This window comes from Eumetopias jubatus, unplaced genomic scaffold (genome assembly GCF_037043125.1).
Source record: "Eumetopias jubatus isolate StellerSeaLion01/CBP00866 unplaced genomic scaffold, mEumJub1_p1.0 scaffold_1, whole genome shotgun sequence".
In the NCBI taxonomy this organism is placed as follows: Eukaryota; Metazoa; Chordata; class Mammalia; order Carnivora; family Otariidae; genus Eumetopias; species Eumetopias jubatus.
In genome coordinates, this window is record NW_028274807.1 from 32,560,419 (window position 1) to 32,566,373 (window position 5,955).

Sequence of the window (5,955 nt, forward strand, 5' to 3'; positions counted from 1 at the left end):
ATGATGATGATAACACCCCTGTTGAGCTATAAATTACAAAATCCATGTAAAGTTCTTGGCTCTTGCTGGGATTCAATAAATAATGGTCATTTTGGGGGCACTGGGGTGGCTCAGTTGTTAAGCATCTGCCTTCGGCTCAGGTCATGATCCCCGGGTCCTGGGATCAAGCCCCGCATCGGGCTCCCTGCTCTGGGAAGGCCTGCATCTCCCTCTCCCGCTCCCCCTGCTTGTGTTCCCTCTCTCACTGTGTCCCTCTCTGTCAAATAAATATAATCTTAAATAAATAAATAAAGGTCATTTTTAATGACCTGGAGGAATTAAAAATTTACTAGTCAAGATTAAACATTATAGAAGATTTACAAAATAGTGAGATAAAATTTAAATATTGTATCTTAAGTTGGTTATATTAAGAGGCAGTAAATAATTTTAATAACATTGCCATTTTTTAACATAATGTGAACAGTTACTCTTTGAGGATTATCTCAGGATAAGCATAACAAAGAAAAATCAGTATAATTTCTATAAGCATACGTTATGTTTGCCCACAGATGGTGTTATATTGTTTGTTCAACTTATTTACAATGTGTATTACTAATATCATTGACTATTTCCTGAATTTTGGCAAAAATTATGTTCAGTAAAAAACAAACCAAACTGAACAACAACAACAAAAGATACTAAAGTCACAAGTAATCTCCATGTTGCTAAATTCACTGTTTAATTTTGTCCTTGGATCCTTCCCACCCCCTGATATATCTCTTCGCTTGGATACTAGGACATGTGTTTCTCCTGGTTTTCTCCCTACATTGCTGTCTGCTCTTTTTCAGTCTCATTTCATTTGCCAGTACCTTCTCAACTTCTAAACATACCTTGAACTTCTTCCTTTTATCATTTCTATACCCATTGCCTTAATGATTTCCTCTGGTTTCATGAATTTAAATGCCAAGTAAATGTTCTCAAATATATATATCTTTTTTCAGAGAGCAAGAGAACATGCATGTGCTGGGGGTAGGGGGTGTGGTGGGAGACAGGGGCAGAGTCAGAGGGAGAGAGAGAATCTCAAGCAGACTCCCTGCCCAACACAGAAGCCGGTTGCGGGGCTCCATCTCACCACCTGAGCCAAAATCAAGAGTTGGATGCTTAACTGACTGAGCCACCCAGGCACTCAAATTTATATTTCTATGCAGATTTCTCACCTGAACTCCACACTGTGGTATGCAACTAACAACCTGACATTTCCATCTGCATAAGGTAATAATCATCTCAATTTCACGATATTAAAAAACACCCTTGATTTTACATCCCTGCAACCTTTCACTTTTAGGTAACAGGCGACTCCATTCTTCTTTCCATTCAGGCCCCAAACTCTGAAACCTTGCGTCATCTCTCTCACCATACATACAATCCACCAATTCAACAACAAATACTATTGATTGTATCTCCAAAAGGTGCCTAGATTCTTCACGTGTCTTGCTCTTTCTACTACTGCCCCCAAGATCGCAGCCACTCTCTCAGAGCTGGTTTAGTACAATAGCTTCTGGATAGTCCTCTCTGCTTCCAACCTTGTTCCTCTTCCCTTTCTTCTCAACACAGCAGAAACAGTGGTCATCTTTAAATGCAAGTCAGCTCATCAGACTCTTCTGCTCCAAGTGTGTTTCACCATAAGTAAAAACCAAAATGCTGGTAGTAGACCATAAGGCCCGACTTGAACTTCCCCAGTCCTCTTACATCTCTGACGTCGTGTGCCTTTTCTTCCTCTTACTCATTCTTCTCCAGCCACTCGGGCCTCCTTGCTTTTCCACGAAAACATCAGCAATACCCCTGTGTGCCACAGTCTTCCCACTCACTGGCGAACACGTGGCTCACTCTCTCTCCACCTGCATGCATGCGCTCAGTTGTCTTGTTTCTTAGTCAACAAATATGGAATCACAACCAAATCCTATGCTGCCTGTGGACACCCCCATTTCTCTTTTCTGCTTTATTTTTCTCTTTGGCACTTACCAACATCTGACATACTATATGTTACTTTTTTACTTTTGTATTGTCCATATTCTCCCACTCAAATGTTAAGCTTTTTGAGGGGAACCTGGGTGGCTCAGTCGTTAAGTGTCTGCGTTTGGCTCAAGTCTGATCCCAGGGTCCTGGGATCGAGTCCTGCATCGGGCTCCCTGCTCAGCGGGGAGTCTGCTTTTCTCTCTCCCTCTGCTGCTCTCTCTCTGTGTCAAATAAGTAAATAAAATCTTAAAGAAATAATAAAATGTTAAGCTTTTCGAGGGCCAAGATTTTTGTCTGTTTATTGCTCAATCTCTAGAAGGCACTCAGAAATATCAGTTATATAAGTGAACAAAGTTTACAACTTGTATAGTTATTTAAGGAACATATCTTGATCCCTGTTTTGTGTCTTTCCACTGTAGTTTCTCTAGGTCTAGAATATATCTTGTTCTTGGCTGACTCTAAATTCTCTCCAATGCCTTTGATCTTATAATTTAATGAGAGGCCCATCTAACTACAAATCTATATATTTTAGTATCTTGATTCCCTGCATCTTGGACCCACCCACTTGGCAGGTAGGACAGCCTGTCTGCTCTGCTGGTCTTGCATGAAGTCACTTGCTGTCCCACCACCCGATGTCTATCACTTGAGTTTCTTGACACCAATTTTTTACATGAGTCTGGCTGGACTTTTCGCCATCACCTTAATGGATTTCTCTATCTTGCATATGGATGCACCCCAAAAGATAGTACCTGCCTCACCCCCAAAGGCATGTCTGATTCCATTTCTCTGCTCTTTCCAGCCTGCTTCATACTGTTGCAATCTTCCCCAGCTATGTTGCAAGATCCAAGCTTGCTAAGTGCCTGATTCCTGTTTTTGTGATCTTTCTTTCACTTTCTCAGATATAAGCCAGTTCAAGCGAACTTGGATCTTGGCCTAAATAAGGGAAGACGGGACTTCTGGAGCTCAAAAATTCATGTTACCAGGAAAAGGCAAATGTGAGACCTCTGGGTTCAGGGTAGATGTGACTGTGGGTTGTAGTTCTGAGTCTGACAGAGTCCCTTGAGTGTGCACCTCATGGTGGTTTGTCTTGCCTCTCTTCACCTTAAGAGAGAGGGAATCTCTCCTTTTAGGATGTTAAGAAGAAAATTTCAGTCAGGTATGTACCTTTGCACCACCTTTCACTATGTACTTCCTATTTCTTAGAAGCTAGGAATGCAAAATTGTTTTTCTTTTCTTTTCTTTTTTTAAAAGACCAGGTCTTGTGGGAAAAAATATAGATATAAATGCTTTTCATGAAATCTGCAAAGTGTTATAATTGAAGTGTGAACAGGAAGTATATTGGAGTTTGGCAGGAAAAGAAAAAAAAAAAAAAACCAAACCTAAGAAGGCTAGCAAAAACCTAGTATTTCTGGGTGACTTCTGGAGTTCAGCATGGCTGATATAGAGTGAATACAGGGAAGTCATTAGACATAATATGAAAGAGTTGGGCAGATTCGATTAGACAGTTCCTAAGATAGAAAAGCTGAAATGGCTCTAAAGTATTTTAGAGGATGCACTGATTCCTTAGTAATTATATAAATGCAAGTAAAATCACAATGTGATATCATAATGTACCCATTCAATTAATAAAATTTGGAGATAGGTAAACCCAAGTAGTGGTGAAGGCATGGAAAATCAGTAACTCTCATGAATTCCTAACACATAGAACCATCTGGAAATAAATCTGGGTGTACTGAATGAATTAGGTATGCATGCAGCATGTCATTGGAATGAAATCTCTGGTACAAGTATTTTTGCTCCATAGGCTCAGGAAATGACTGCTTTGAAGGGGCCAATTAGTTGGCTGTTATGTCTACAAAATAATAAAACTAATGTCCATGCACTACCAAAACTGCTTCTGGGAAAGATTTAGATTAATTTGGATAGGCAACTGAGGCTTTGCTTTCCTGTTGCATTTCCATTGTACTTTGTCACCACATTCATTTCACATCTTAGGAGTTACTACCTTATTTTTCTCCACTCATTTATTTCCTACTGGCTTTCTCTGTTTCCTTGTCTCACAGTAGTGTTTACTCCAACTACTGCACTTATATTCAACTTTTAACCCATTTATTCTTAATACTTTGTTGCACTTACTTTTCTATGAAAATTCTGATTGATACTTTTATTGCAGTAATTCTTTGTTTTTATAACCAGAAAGATAACATACCATTCCTCCTTCATAATATTAGAGGCTTCTTGTTATTTCTAACCATTGAAATTATAGTCCAGCTTGTTAATTTTTGTTCAGTCAGCATAACAGTTAGGTGGAAAAATTTAATCAGGGAAATTTTCCTGAAGTAGGTGAGTTGGGAGCAAATGTTTATTCCACGTTGGGGAAAATGAACCGGAGAGCTTTCCAACTGATGGGAAACTCAAAGGGACACAAATAAGCAGCATGGAAGAATGGAAAGTTCGCTAGATTTAGCTAGAGGGGAGAGTCAGTCTGTAGTGGGAAAAGATAAAATTAGAGAGGTACAAAAGTGCCAGTTGACAGAAGACCTTGAATTAAAAGCCAAGAGTTTAGACTTGATATAGTAGGAGTAGCTGATTCTTGAGCAGGAAGGTGGTGTGATAAAAATGGCATTTGCAGAAGATTATTTCAGCAGCTTACAAAGGCATAATTGTAGCAAAAGGAGACAGGAATTAGGATCACCAGCAAAGAAGTTATCGTAGCACTTGTTTGAACAGAATCGGCCTGAAGCCATAGGGAGAAAAGGCCAAAATGATGAATATGTCAGATGCTATAAAGCAAAAGTTTTCAAATCTTGGTTCTTGGCTCACCTATTTCAGAATCACCTGGAATGTTTGTTAAAAATTCATATTTCTGTACTACATGCCCAAACTCTTTAATGTCATTCTTTCCAGCAGAGGAATGGGAATGAGCATTTTAACAAGTTGCCTATGTGATTCTTTTTTTTTTTTTTCACATGGAAGTTTGAGAAGTTCTGCTCTAGAGGAAGAATTAAGAGAACATGGTAACCACACTTGGGAGTGTAGAGGGGAAAAAAGAGTACAATGATTACATGGCAGCCAGTCTAGGACTCAGGAAAACATGATAGAGCAATTAATAGAAAAAAATTAATAGATCTTAATTTTTAGAGGAGTTTTAGGTTTACAACAAAAGTGAGCGGAAGGGCCCATAGTCTCTCATGGGGGGTGGGGGGATGGGTTAGCCTGGTGATGGGTATTAAAGAGGACAAGTACTGAATGGAGCACTGGGTATTACACGCAAACAATGAATCATGGAACACTACATCAAAAACTAATGATGTAATGTATGGTGATTAACATAACATAATAAAATTTAAAAAAAGTGAGCAGAAGGTCCACAGAGTTCACATATACTCCCTGCCCCTACACACCCACAGCCTCCCGTTACTCCCCACAGATGGTGCACTTGTTCCAATTGGTGAGCCTACCTTGATACGTCCTTATCACCCAAGATCCATAGATGACACTGGTTTTACTTCTTGACATTATACATAATACGGGTTTGGAAAATTTATAATGACCTATGTCCACCACTGTAGTAACATACAGAGTCAGTTAGCCACACAAATCTCCGTGCTTTGCTTATTCATTCCTTCCTCCTCCTGAACTCCTAGCAAATACTTTCACTGTCCCCAAAGTTTTGCCTTTTCCAGAATGTTATATAGTTGGAATCATACAGTATGCTGCCTTTTCAGATTGGTTTGTTGCACTTAGTAATATTCATTGAAGGATGGATATCTCATTTCTTTTAGGTGCTGAATAATATTCTATTGTCTGGATGTCCTAGTTTATTTATTACTCACTTACAGAAGGCTATCTTGGTTGTTTCCAAATTTTGGCAATTTTGAAAAAAGCTGCTATAAACATTCATGTACAGGTTTTGTTTGGATATATGTTTTCAACTCCTTTGGGTAAATACTAAGGAGC